The sequence below is a fragment of the Moschus berezovskii genome, chromosome X (assembly GCF_049115385.1).
Source record: "Moschus berezovskii isolate FMDL1 chromosome X, NW_MosBer_1.0, whole genome shotgun sequence".
In the NCBI taxonomy this organism is placed as follows: Eukaryota; Metazoa; Chordata; class Mammalia; order Artiodactyla; family Moschidae; genus Moschus; species Moschus berezovskii.
This window is the reverse complement of record NC_142488.1, coordinates 147,484,839-147,499,958: the sequence shown is the minus strand read 5'-3', so window position 1 is coordinate 147,499,958 and position 15,120 is coordinate 147,484,839. Positions and strand designations below refer to the sequence as shown.

The 15,120-nt window shown below is 36.7% G+C and overlaps 1 protein-coding gene across 4 annotated transcripts in view; it reads left to right on the top strand.

Annotated features, from left to right (window-relative positions):
• Positions 1 to 15,120, top strand: part of GAB3 (GRB2 associated binding protein 3) — an 89,147-nt gene that overhangs the window by 46,781 nt on the left and 27,246 nt on the right. The gene's annotated exons all lie outside the window — the stretch shown is intronic.

Genomic DNA, 15,120 nt, shown 5'->3' with positions numbered 1-15,120 from the left:
TTTGGAACCAGTCTGTTGTTCCATGTCCAGTTCTAACTGTTGCTTCCTGACCTGCATACAGTTTCTCAAGAGGCAGGTCAGGTGGTCTGGTATTCCCATCTCTTTCAGAATGTTCCACAGTTTATTGTGATCCACACAGTCAAAGGCTTTAGCATAGTCAATGAAGCAGAAATAGATGTTTTGCTGGAACTCTCTTGCTTTTTCCATGATCCAGAGGATGCTGGCAATTTGATCTCTGGTTCCTCTGCCTTTTATAAAACCTGCTTGAACATCTGGAAGTTCATGGTTCACGTATTGCTGAAGCCTGGCTTGGAGAATTTTGAGCATGACTTTACTAGTGTGTGAGATGAGTGCAATTGTGTGGTAGTTTGAGCATTCTTTGGCATTGCCTTTCTTAGGGATTGGAATGAAGACACCTTTTCCAGTCCTGTGGCCACTGCTGAGTTTTCCAAATTTGCTGGCATATTGAGTGCAGCACTTTCACAGCATCATCTTTCAGGATGTGAAATAGATCAACTGGAATTCCATCACCTCCACTAGCTTTGTTCGTAGTGTTGCTTTCTAGGGCCCACTTGACTTCACATTCCAAGATGTCTGACTCTAGGTGAGTGTTAGAATATGATATTTACCTTTCTCTTTCTGAGTTACTTCACTCTGTATAATAGGCTCTAGGTTCATACACCACATAAGAACTGACTCAAATATGTTCCTTTTTATGACTGTGTAACATTCCATTCTTTGTCCATTCATCTGTTGATGGACTTCTTGATTCCTTCCATTTTCTAGCTATTGTAAGTAGTGCTGCAATGAAATATGGCATACATGTATCTTTTTCAGTTTTGGTTTCCTCAGGGTATATGCCTAAGAGTGGGATTGCTGGGTCATATGGTGGTTTTATTCCTAGTTTTTAAAGAAATCTCCATACAGTCTTCCATAGTAGCTGTAGCAATTTACATTCCCACCAACAGTACAAGAGCATTCCATTTTCTTCACACCCTTTCCAACATTTATTGTTTGCAGACTTTTTGATGATGGCCATGCTGACTGGTGGGAGGTGATATCTCATTGTAGTTTTGATTTGCCTTTCTCTATTAATGAGCAATGTTGAGCATCTTTTCATATGTTTGTTAGCCATCTGTATGTCTTCTTTGGAGAAATGTCTGTTTAGGTCTTTTCCCCATTTTTTGACTGGGTTGTTTGTTTTTCTGGTATTGAGTTGTATGAGCTGCTTGTATATTTTGGAAATTAATCCTTTGTCAGTTGCTTCATTTGCTATTATTTTCTCCTATTCGGAGAGTTGTCTTTTCACCTTGCTTAGTGTTTCCTCTGCTGTGCAAAAGATTTTAAGATTAGTCAGATCCCACTTGTTTACTTTTGTTTTTATTTCTATGACTCTAGCAGGTGGGTCATAGAGGATCTTGCCTTGATTTATGTCATCGAGTGTTCTGCCCATGTTGTCCTCTAAGAGTTTTATAGTTTCTGGTCTTCCATTTAGGTCTTTAATCCATTTTGAGTTTATCTTTGTTTATGGTGTAAGGAAGCGTTCTAATTTCATTCTTTTACATGTAGCTGTCCAGTTTTCTCAGGACGATTTTTTGAAGAGGCTGTCTTTGTTCCATTGTATATTCTTGCCTCCTTTGTAAAAAATAAGGTACCTATAGGTACATAGGTTTATTTCTGGGCTTTCTATCTTGTTCTGTTGGTCTATATTTCTGTTTTTGTGCCATTACCATACTGTCTTGATGACTGTAGCTTTGTAGTATAATCCAAAGTCAGGAAGGTTGATTTCTCCAACTCCATTCTTCTTTCTCAAGACTGCTCTGGCTATTTGGGGTCTTTTGTGTTTCCATATGAATTGTGAATTTTTTTCTTCTAGTTCTGTGAAAATGTCATTGGTAATTTGATAGGGATCGAGTTGAATCTGTAGATTGTGTTTGGTAATATAGTCATTTTCATGATATTGAATCTTCCTACCCAAGAACATGGAATATCTCTCCATCTGTTTATGTCATCTTTGATTTCTTTCATTAGTGTCTTATAATTTTCTGTGTGCAATTCTTTTGTCTAATGAGGTAAGTTTATTCCTAGATATTTAATTCTTTTTGTTGCAGTGGTGAATGGGATTGAATCCTTAATTGCTCTTTCTGATTTTTCATTGTTAGTATATAAAATGCAAGTGATTTCTGTGTATTGATTTTGTATCCTGCTAACTTTGCTAAATTCACTGATTAGCTCTAGTAATTTTCTGATACTATCTTTAGGGTTTTCACTCAATATGCCAGAAAGTTTGGAAAACTCAGCAGTTGCCACAGGACTGGAAGAGGTCAGTCTTCATTCCAATCCCAAAGAAAGGGAATGCCAAAGAATGCTCAAACTACTGCACAATTGTACTCATCTCACACGCTAGTAAAGTCATGCTCAAAATTCTCCAAGCCAGGCTTCAGCAGTATGTAAACCATGAACTTCCAGATGTTCAAGCAGGTTTTAGAAAAGGCAGAGGAACCAGAGATCAAATTGCCAACATCCTCTGGATCATGGAAAAAGCAAGAGAGTTCCAGAAAAACATCTATTTCTGCTTCATTGACTATGCCAAAGCCTTTGACTGTGTGGGTCACAATAAACTGTGGAAAATTCTGAAAGAGATGGGAATACCAGACCACTAGACCTGCCTCTTGAGAAACCTGTATGCAGGTCAGGAAGCAACAGTTAGAACTGGACATGGAACAACAGACTGGTTCCAAATAGGAAAAGGAGTACGTCAAGGTTGTATATTGTCACCCTGCTTATTTAACTTATATGCAGAGTACATCATGAGGAACGCTGAGCTGGATGACGCACAAGCTGAAATCAAGATTGCCGGGAGAAATATCAATAACCTCCGATATGCAGATGACACCACCCTTATGACAGAAATTGAAGAGGAACTCAAAGGCCTCTTGATGAAAGTGAAAGAGGAGAGTGAAAATGTTGGCTTGAATTCAACATTCAGAAAACAAAGATCATGGCATCTGGTCCTATCACTTCATGGGAAAGAGATGGGGAAACAGTGGAAACATTGTCAGACTTTATTTTTTGGGGCTCCAAAATCACTGCAGATGCTGATTGCTGCCATGAAATTAAAAGACGCTTACTCCTTGGAAGGAAAGTTGTGGCCAACCTAGATAGCATATTAAAAAGCAGAGACATTACTTTGCCAACCAAGGTCTGTCTAGTCAAGGCTATGGTTTTTCCCGTGGTCATGTATGGATGTGAGAGTTGGACTGTGAAGAAAGCTGATTGCCGAAGAATTGATGCTTTTAAACTGTGGTGCTGGAGAAGACTCTTGAGAGTCCCTTGAACTGCAAAGAGATCCAACCAGTCCATTCTAAAGGAGATCAATCCTGGGTGTTCATTGGAAGGACTGATGCTAAAGCTGAAGCTCGAATACTTTGGCCACCTCATGCGATGAATTGACTCACTGGAAAAGACTCTGATGCTGGGAGGTGTTGGGGGCAAGAGGAGATGGGGACGACAGAGAATGAGATGGCTGGATGGCATCACCGACTTGATGGGCATGAATTTGAGTGAACTCCGTGGGTTGGTGATGGACAGGGAGGCCTGGCATGCTGTGATTCATGGGGTTGCAAAGAGTTGGACACGACTGAGCTACTGAACTGAACTGATGTACAATATCATGTCATTAGTAAACAGTGAGAACTTTACTTCTTCTTTTCTGATCTGGATTCCTTTTATTTCTTTTTCTTCTCTGATTGCTGTAGCTAAGACTTCCAGAACTATGTTGAATAATAGTGGTGAAAATGGACACCCTTGTCTTGTTCCTGATCTTAGGGGGAATGCTTTCAGTTTTTCTCCATTGAGAATAATGTTTGCTGTAGGCTTATCATATATGGCCTTTACTGTGTTGAGGTAGGTTCCTTATATGCCCATTTTTTGAAGAATATATGAAGAATCCTTGCATACTTGGAATAAACCCAACTTGATCATGGTGTATGACCTTTTCAATGTGTTGCTGAATTCTGTTTGCTAAAATTTTGTTGAGGATTTTTGCATCTGTGTTCATCAGTGATTTTGGCCTGTAGGTTTCTTTTTTTGTGTTATCTTTGTCTGGTTTTGGCATTGGGGTGATGGTGGCCTTGAAGAATGAGTTTGGAAGTTTTCCTTCCTCTGGAATTTTTTTAAAGAGTTTGAGAAAGATTGGCATTAGCTCCTCTCTAAATGTTTGATAGAATTCTCATGTGAAGCCATCTGATCCTGGGATTTTGCTTTTTGGGAGATTTTCATCACAGCTTCACTTTCAGTGCTTGTAATTGGGTTGTTCATAATTTCTATTTCTTCCTGGTTCCGTCTTGTGAGATTGAACTTTTCTAAGAATCTGTCCATTTCTTCCATTTTATGCCTTTTGTTGCCATAATATTGCATTTTATTGTTCATAATAGTCTCTTATAATCCTTTGTATTTCTGCATTGTCTGTTGTAACCTCTCCTTTTGCATTTCTAATTTTGTTGGTTTGATTCTTCTCTCCTTTTTTCTGGATGAGTATGGTTAAAAGTTTGCCAATTTAAAGATAAACATCTTCTCAAAGACAGCTTTTAGTTTTATTAATTGTTACTATTGTTTGTTTCATTTCTTTTTCATTTATTTCTGCTTGGATATTTATGATTTCTTTACTTCTACTAATTTTGAGGCTTTTTTCCTTCTTTTTCCAGTTGTTTTAGGTGTAAATTTAGGTTGTCTATTATATGTTTTTCTTATTTCTCGAGGTAGGATTGTGTTGCTATGAACTTCCCTCTCAGAACTGCTTTTGCTGCATCCCATAGGTTGTGAGTTGTCATGTTTTCATTGTCATTTGTTTCTACAAATTTTTTGATTTCCCTTTTGATTTCTTCTGTAATGTGTTGGTTATTTAGAAACATATTGTTTAATCTCCATATGCTTGCGTTTCTTAGTTTTTTTTTTTCTTGTAATTGATATGTAGTCCCATAGTGTTGTGGTCTGAGAAGAGGCTTGATATGATTTCAATTTTCTTAAATTTACTGAAGTTTAATTTGTGACCCAAGATGTGGTCTATCCTGGAGAATGTTCCATGTGTACTTGAGAAGAAAGTGTATTCTTATGCATTTGGATGGAATGTCCCAAAGATATCAATGAGATCCATCTCATCTAATGTATGATTTAAGACTTGTGTTTCCTTCTTAATTTTTTGTTTTGATGAACTGTCCATTGGTGTGAGTGGGGTGTTAAGGTCTCCTACTATTATTGCTTTACTGTCAATTTCTCCTTTTATGTCGGTTAGTGTTTGTCTTATGTATTGAGGTTCTCCTATGCTGGGTGCATAGATATTTACAATTGTTATGTCTTCCTCTTGGATTGATCCCTTGATCATTATGTAGTGTCCTTCCTTATTTCTTGTAATCTTCTTTATTTTAAGATCTATTTTGTCTGATATGAGGATTGCTACTCCCGCTTTCTTTTGGTTCCCATTTGCATGGAATATATTTTTCCATCCTCTCACTTTCAGTCTATATGTGCCTTTAGGTCTGAAGTGGGTTTCTTGTAGACAGCATATATATGGGTCTTGTTTTTGTATCCGTTTAGCCAGTCTGTGTCTTTTTGGTTGGAGCATTTAATCCATTTACATTTAAAGTAATTATTGATATATATGTTCTTATTTCCATTTTCTTAATTGTTTGGGGTGGATTTTGTAGATCTTTTTCTTGTATTTCTTGACTATATAAGTCCCTTTAGCACTTGTTGAAAAGCTGATTTGGTGGTACTGAATTCTCAACTTTTGCTTGTCTGAAAAGCTTTTTATTTCTCCATCAATTTTGAATGAGATCCTTACTGGGTACAGTAATCTTGGTTGTAGATTTTTCCTTTTCAGTACTTTAAGTATATCCTGCCATTCCCTTCTGACCTGCAGAGTTTCTGCTGAAAGATCAGCTGTTAAACGTATGGGATTCACTTGTATGTTACTTGTTGCTTTTCCCTTGCTGCTTTTAATATTCTTTCTTTGTGTTTAATGTTTGTTAGTTTTATTAGTATGTGTCTTGGTGTGTTTCTCCTTGGGTTTATCCTGTATGGGATTCTTTGCACCTCTTGGACTTGGTTGGCTATTTCCTTTTCCATGGTGGGGAAATTTTCAATAATCTCTTCAAAAATTTTTCTCATATCCTTTCTTTTTCTCTTCTTCTTCTGGGATCCCTCTAATTCAAATATGCGTACATTTGATATTGTCCCAGAGGGCTCTGAAAGTAACCTCAGTTCTTTTCATTCTTTTTATTTTATTCTGCTCTTCAGAAATTATTTCCACCATTTTAACTTCCAGCTCACTGATTCATTCTTCTGTTTCAATATTCTGCTACTGATTCCTTCTAGAGTATTTTTAATTTCAGTAATTATGTTGTTTGTTTCTGTGTGTTTATTCTTTAATTCTTCTAGGTCTTTGTTAGTTGATTCTTGCATTCTCTCCATTTTGTTTTCAAGGTTTTTGATTATCTTTACTATCATTATTCTGAATTCTTTTTCAGGTAGTTTGCCTATTTCCTCTTCATTTATTTGGACTTCTCTGTTTCTAGTTTGTTCCTTCATTTGCGTAGTATTTCTCTGCCTTATTCATTATTTTTTAACTTATTATGTTTGAGGTCTCCTTTTCCCAGGCTTCAAGGTTGAATTCTTTCTTCCTTTTGGTTTCTGCCCTCCTAAGTTTGGTCCAGTGGTTCATATAGGGTGAGATTTGTGCTGAGTCATTTTTTTTCCCTCTGATGGGCAAGGCTGAATGAGGTGGTAATCTTGTCTGCTGATGATTGGGTTTGTATTTTTGTTTTGTTTGTTGTTTAGATGAGGCATCCTGCACAGGGTGCTACTGGTGATTGGGTGATGTCAGCTCTTGTATTGAAGTGGTTTCCTTTGTGTGAGTTCTCACTATTTGATACTTCCTTGGGTTAATTCTCTGGTAGTCTAGGGTCTTGGAGTCAGTACTCCCACCCCAAAGGCTCAGGGCTTGATCTCTTCAGCTAGGCCTGATAAGATGAAAACAACCTCTTTGTTTTTCAGACCTCCTGTTGTAATTATTTCCAAAATCTGGTCAGCTACATCTTCAGTTTCTCTGCATCCAGCATGCCTCAGGAGCCACAGTTCCTCTCTCTTGCCCATTTTCAAATCACGTACTTTGAGTTTTTTTAATATTGAGTTTTATGAGCTGTTTATATATTTTGAATATTAAAATCTTGTTTGTCTTATCATTTGGAAATATTTTCTCTCATTCCATAAGTTGTTTTTTTGTTTTGTTGGTGGTGTCCTTTGCTGTCCAAAAGCTTTTAAGTGTAATTAGGTCCCAGTTGTTTGTTTTGCTTTTATTTCTTTTGTTTGCTTATTGTTGTTGTTGTTCAGTTGCTAAATCATGTTTGAGTATGTGACCCTATGGACTGAAGCATGCCAGGCTCCCATGTCCTCCACTATCTCCTGGGGTTTGCTCAAAGTCATGTTCATTGAGTCAGTGACACTATATAACCTCTGCCACTGCTTCTCCTTTTGCCTTCAATCTTTCCCAGCATTAGGGTCTTTTCCAGTGAGTCAGGTGGCCAAAATGTTGGAGCTTCAGATTCAGCATCAGTCCTTCCAATGAATATTCAGGATTGATTTTCTTTAGGATTGACTGGTTTGATTTCCTTGCTGTCCAAAGGACTCTCAAGAATCTTCTCCAGGCACCACAATTTAAAAGCATCAATCCTTTGGCACTCAGCCTTATTTAAGGTCCAACTCTCACATCCATACATGACTACTGGAAAAACCACAGCTTTGACTATACAGACCTTTGTTGGCTAAGTGATATGTCTGCTTTTTAATACACTGTCTAGGTTTGTCATAACTTCTTTCCAAGGAGCAAGTGTCTTTTAACATCATGGTTGCAATCATCATCTGCGATTATTTTGGAGCCCAAGAAAATAAAATCTGTCACTGTTTCCACTTTTTTCCCCTTCTATTTGCCATAAAGTGGAGATAGATTCAAAAAATATTGCTACAATTATGTCAAAGAGTTTTCTGCCTATGTTCTCTTCTAGGAGTTTTATGGTTTCAGGTCTTGTAGTTAGATCTTTAATCAATTTTGAGTTTATTTTTGTATATGATGTTAGGAAGTGTTCTAGTTTCATTATTTTACATGTAGCTGTCCAGGTTTCTGAGCATCACCTGTTGAAGGGACTGTCTTTTCTGCATTGTATAATCTTACTTCCTTTGTCATAGATTAATGGGCCATAGGTGTGTGGGCCCTCTATTCTCTCCCACTGATCTATGCATCTGCTTTTGTGCCAGTACCATGATGTTTTAATTACTGTACTTTTGCAGTATAGTCTGAAGTCTGAATAGGTTTTACCTCTAGCTTTTTTTTTTTCCTCAAGATTGCTTTAGCAGTTATGGATCTTTTTGGTTCCATATGAATTTTAAGATTATTTATTCTTCTTCTGTGGGTATTATCTTGATAGGGATTGCATTAAATCTGTAGATTGCTATGGTTCATATGGACACTTCAACAATGTTAATTTTTCCAATCCAGGAGCACAAGATATCTTTTCATTATTTTGTATTATCTTCAGTTTCCCTCCTCAATGTTGTATAGTTTGCAGAGTATAGGTCTTTTACCTCCTTGGTTAAGTTTATTCTTGGGTATTTTATTTTTGATGTGCTCTCAAATGGGATTATTTTCTTGCTTTCTCTTTCTGAGAGTTCATTATTAGTGTATAGAACTGTGACAGATTTCTGTCTATTAATCTTGTATCCTGAAACTTGAATTCATTTATTAGTTCTAATAATTTTTTTTGTAAACACTTCAGGGTTTTTATATAAAGTATCATGTCATTAGCAAATGATAACAGTTTTACTTTTCCCTTTCCAATTTGGTTGCTTCTGATTTCTTTTTCTTGTTTGATTACTGTGGCTAGGACTGCCAATGCTGTGTTAAATACAAGTGTCAAGAATGGGCATCCTTCCAGTTTTAGATGGTAGGTTAAGTTGTTTATTTGAGATTTTTCTTATTTCTTGAGGAAGGCCTGTATTACTGTAAACTTTCCTCATAGAACTGCTTTTGCTGTATTACATAGATTTTGGAGTGTTGTATTTCCATTTTAACTTGTCTCAAGCTATTTTCTGATTTCCTCTTTGACTCAGTCATTGACCCATTGCTTTTTTTTTTAATTAGCATATTGCTTAATCTCCAAACATTTGTGCTTTTCCTATTTTTCTTTCTAGAATTGATTTCTCATTTCATACTCTTGTGGTTGGAAAAATACTTGATATAATTTCTATCCTCTAAAATTTGTTGAGACTTTTTCTGTGGCCTAGCATGTAATTTATTCTGGAGAACATTCCTTCTGAACTTGAAAATAATATGTATTCTGTTTTTTGGTTGAATGTCCTGTAGATATCTATTAAGTTCAACTAGTCTATTGTGTCATTTAAAACTACTGTTACCTTACTGATTTTCTGTCTGGATGATCTGTCCATTGATGTCAGTGGGGTGTAAAAGTCCCCTAATATTATTGTGTTATTGTCAATTTCTTCCTTTAAGTTTGTTAGTATTTGTTTTATGTATTTAGGTGCTTCTGAATTGGGTGCGTATTTGTTAATGAGTGTAATATCCTCTTCTTCTTATTGATCTCTTTATCATTATATAGTGTCCTTCTTTGTCTTTTATTATAGCTTTTGTTTTAAAGTCTGTTTTGTCTGATATGAGTATTGCCATTTCCAGTTTTTTGTCATTTCTTTTTGCATGAAATATTTTTTCCATCCCTTCACATTCAGCTTCTATGTGTAATTAGCCCTGATGTGAGTCTTGTAGGCAACATATTGAAGAATCTTGTTTTTGATCTGATCAGCCAGACTATGTCTTTTGATTTTAGCATTTAGCCCATTGACATTTAAAGTAATTATTGATAGATATGTCCTTATTTTCATTTTAATAATAGCTATTATTATTCTCTGTTCATTTCTTCTTTCTGTGTCTTCCCTTGTGGTTTGATGATTTTCTTTTATATTATGTTTATGTTCCTTTCTTTTTTAGTCTTTGTGTATCTATTGTAGCTTTTTGGTTTGTGGTTACCATTGTTTTCATATATGTTGACCTATATCTACTTGTTTGAAACAGATAGTCATTTAAGTTCAAACAAACTCTTAAAAAAATCTATATTTTTTACTCTCCTCCCTCACATTTTGTGTTTTTGATGTTATATTTTACATCTTCATGTCTGTCCCTTAATTCTTTATTGCAGTTGTATTTGATTTTATAACTTATTGTATAAGCTATTTAAGTGGTTTTTCCTCAGTCATTGCTATATATTTGGCTTTCCTAGTGGGATTTTCCTTTTCTTAAATATGTTTTCCTTCTTTTCTGCTTAGAGAAGATTTTCTAACATTTCTTTTAGGGTAGGTTTAGTATTGATGAACTCTTTTAGCTTTTGCTTGTCTGAGAATCTCTTTATATCTCTTTTGGTTCTAAGTGGTAATCTTGCTTGGTAGGTTATCCTCCGTTCCGTTCCGTTCCGTCTCTCAGTCGTGTCCGACTCTTTGCGGCCCCGTGGACTGTAGCCTATCAGGCTTCTCCGTCCATGGGATTCTCCAGGCAAGAATACTGGAGTGGGTTACCGTTTCCTTCTCCAGGGGATCTTCCCGACCCAGGGATTGAACCCGGGTCTCCCGCATTGGAGGCAGACGCTTTAACCTCTGAGCCACCAGGGAAGCCCATGGTTATCCTAGGTCACAGGTTTTTCCCTTTTGAGCTTTTTAATCTATCATGCCACTCTCTTCTGGCCTGAAAAGTTTCTTCAGAGAAATCATCTGATAGCCTTATGGGGATTTCCTTGTAAATGACTCTTTAGAATTCTCTTTATCTTTAACTTTTGCCATTTTAATTATAATATGTCTTGTAAGTCTGTTTGGGTTCATCTTTTTAGGGACCATCTGTGCTTCCTGTCCCTGGATGTCTGTTTCCATGTAGAAAGTTTTCAACCATAAGTTCTGTAAATACAATTTTTTATTCTTTTCTCTCTCTTTTCTCCTTCTGGAACCCCTATAAAGTGAATGTTGGTATGCTTTTGATAGTACATAGAGGAATGGAGTTTTTTATATGCTTTGATCCAAATCAAATGAGACCCCTTTGGCAAAAAAGCTGCCAGTTTTCATGACTTGCCTTGCCCTGGTAGAACTACTGCTGAGTGAGGTGCTGAGGGGTATGGGAGCACCCCAAGCTAAAATGCCACGAATTCTCACTGTTCTTATGTGATGTTCAGTAGTTCTGTTTTTTTTTTTAATAAAAGCTTACAAATACAATATGCAATAGTTTTGTTGTATGCTTTTGGTAAATTTTCAAAGTCCCCTAATAGTTGTATACAAAAATAGTTTTGTACAGTTTTATCATTGCTTTTGGGGGAATAGCTTCTCTGAGCTCCTCATTCAGCCATTCTAGTAATACCCCTTTCTTCTGTTTTCTAATATTTGGAGGTAATGGTGAAGTAGAAAAAAGTAGCTTTATTGCTTTGCTAGGCTAAGGAGTCTAGAGTGGGCTAATGCCCTCAAAACAATGTGTCTCAACTTGGAGAGGATAGTGAGAAGTTTTATAGTAATGGTTCAAAGAGGGCATGATGCTTGCTAATATTTTAGTTAGGATTTTTGTGTTAATAATCATAAGTGATATTAGTTTATACTTTTCTGGTATATTTTATCTTTATCAGTTTTAGCTTCCAAAGTTATACTTTCTTCATAAAAAGAATTAGAAATAGTCCTTGGTTTTCTAAACTCTCTAACAAATTTTTGAAGCATTGAGACTGCCTGGTGTTTGAAATTTGGTAAAATTGTCTGTTGGAACCATCTGATCTCAGTGGTTTTGAGAGGTAGTTTTGGGAGGTAGCTTTAGGGAGGTGATTTTGGGAAGGTTCCCTTGCTCAGATGGTAAAGAGTCTGCCTGCAACGCAGATTGAACCCAGGTTCAATCTCTGGGTTGGGAAGATCACCTGGAGAAGGAAATGGCAATCCACTCCAGTATTCTTGCCTGGAGAATCCCATAGATAGAGGACCCTGGAAGGCTACAGTCCATGGGGTCACAAAGAGTTGGACACGACTGAATGACTTCACTTTTGGGAGGTGGTTTTGGGAGGTAACTTTGTCTATTTTATTCTATGGAAATTTAAATGTGTAAGATTTCTATCCCTTTTTGTGTCAATTTTGGTGTAGTATATTTCTCTAGAAATTATCAATTTCCTCTAGATTTTAAAATTTATTTGTGTAGAGGCATGCAGAAGTGTCTCTTTAAAAAAAAAAATCTCCTCTGTTTCAATGATTGCTTTCTCCTTATCAGTTCTTATTTTGTATATTTGTGGCCCCTCCTTTATTGATTAGATTGGCTAGTGGGTTTCCCTCAGGTTAAAAATTTTTCCCAGGAAACCAAGATTTTGATTTTTAAAAAAGCAAATCCACTTCTTCTGGACTTTATTAGTTTTTGCTTTTATCTTTACTTTATAGTTTCTTTTGGTTTTCTCTATTGTTCCTTTTCTAGCTTTGAACGGGGTATTTAATTCTCTTTTCATTTTGTAATTTTGATTGATATAGCTGTTTTAATAGATTTTACATTTGGGGTAGAATTGACTATTTATTCCAGTTACTTGATGGGCCTTTCAATATGTAGATTCAAGTGTTAATTTATTTGCGACACTTTTCTTGGATTATGATTTAAATATTAGTAATATGCTATTGTTTGTTTTTCTTTGGGGGGACTCTAACAATACATATATTGCATCGTCATTGACTGTCTTCTATTTCAATCTTTTTTTCTGTGATTCTTTTTTACTTTATTTTTTATTCTCTTAGTTGTTTTGTGGTCTTTCTTCAATTCCACTTATTGCATTTTCAGTTGAATGTCTTCTTCCCTTGGAATTTTGTAACTTAGGCTTCATTTCTTAGATGGTTTTCTCTTTAATTTCTTTCTTGAGTATTGTTAATCAATTCTAATTCCATTTCCCCCCATTTCCACACATTTCTCTCATTTATTTTTATTTTTAATTTATTTATTTTAATTGGAGGCTAATTACTTTACATTATTGTATTGGTTTTGCCATACATTGACATGACTCCTTCCCGGGTGTACATGTGTTACCCATCTTGAACCCCCCTCCCACCTCACCCCCCATATCATCCCTCTGGGTCATCCCAGTGCACCAGCCCCGAGTACCCTGTATCATGCATCAAACCTGGACTGGTGATTTGTTTCACATATGATAATATACATGGTTCAATGCCATTCTCCCAAATCATCCCACCTTCGCCCTCTCCCACAGAGTCCAAAATACTGTTCTATACTTCTGTGTCTCTTGCTGTCTCGTATACAGGGTTATCATTACCGTATTTCTAAATTCCATATAAATGAGTTAGTATACTGTATTGGTGTTTTTCGTTCTGGCTTACTTCACTCTGTATAATAGGCTCCAGTATCATCCACCTCATTAGAACTGGTTCCAATGTATTCTTTTTAATTGCTGAGTAATACTCCATTGTGTATATGTCCCACAGCTTTCTCATCCATTCGTCTGCAGATGGACATCTAGGTTGCTTCCATGTCCTGGCTATTATAAACAGTGCTGCAATGAACATTGGAGTACATGTGTCTCTTTCAATTCTGGTTTCCTCGGTGTGTATGCCCAGGAGTGCGATTGCTGGATCATATGGCAGTTCTATTTCCAGTTTTTTGAGGAATCTCCACACTGTTCTCCATAGTGGCTGTACTAGTTTGCATTCCCACCAACAGTGTAAGAGGGTTCCCTTCTCTCCACACCCTCTCCAGCATTTATTGCATGTAGACTTTTGGATAGCAGCCATTCTGACTGGTGTGAAATGGTATCTCATTGTGGTTTTGATTTGCATTTTTCTGATTATGAGGGATGTTGAGCATTTTTTCATGTGTTTGTTAGCCATCTTTATGTCTTTTTTGGAGAAATGTCTGTTTCATTCTTTGGCCCATTTTTTGATTGGGTCATTTCTTTTTCTGGAATTGAGCTGCAGGATCTGCTTGTGTATTTTGGAGATTAATCCTTTATCAGTTGCTTCATTTTCTATTATTTTCTCCCATTCTGAAGGCTGTCTTTTCACCTTGCTTATAGTTTCCTTTGCTGTGCAGAAGCTTTTGATTTTAATTAGGTCCCATTTGTTTAATTTTGCTTTCATTTCCAATATTCTGGGAGGTGGGTCTTGGAGGATCCTGCTGTGATTTATGTCAGAGAGTGTTTTGCCTACATTCTCTAGGAGTTTTATATCTAGGATTTTTTAAACATAATTTTATTAATTAATTTATTTATGGCTGTGCTGAGTCTTCATTACTTCGTGCAACTTCTGTAGTTGCAGTGAGCAGGGGCTACTCTTTAGTTGGGGTGTGCTGACTTCTCATTGTAGTGGCTTCTACTGTTGCGAAGCACAGGTTCTAGGATGCTTAAACTTTGGTAGTTGTGGCTCCCAGGATCTAAAGCACAGGCTCACTAGTATTGGTGCACAGACTAGCTGCCCACAGCATGTGGGATCTTCCTGGATCAGGGATTGAACCCATGTTTCCTGCGTTGGCAGTCATATTCTTTACCTCTGAGCCACCAGGGAAGCCCAGAGTCTCCAGGATTTTATACTTAAACTTTTCTTGACATTTAAAACCTCTCTCCATTTCTAAGCAAGTCTCATTTTACTCTGCACACATATATCTTGCTACCTTCTGGATATCTATTTTAATTCAATAGTTATTCTGAATTTTTACATCACACTCTATATGGGTCACATCCACCTCAGAAATGTTTAATCTTAGATTCATCCAGCTCTCCTCTCTCTCTGGATCTGTACTGAAGTGCTGACTCTGGCTGCAGAAATTCATGGTCACCAATTCGTATTGATGCTCTGCAAGGCCATTGCTCCTTTGTTCACCCTGTTCTCCTGTTCTTTGAAAGGGCTATTTCGTGCCTCCTCTCCTCTTCTCAAACCTTCAGCTCTGTTTTTTGCCATTTCTAAGTGCAGAAAATTCATGTGACAAATGCAGCAAGCATTTCTTAATTGCTTCCCATGACTTCCCCCAATTCACAGAACTGAAGTATCATACAGAAACCT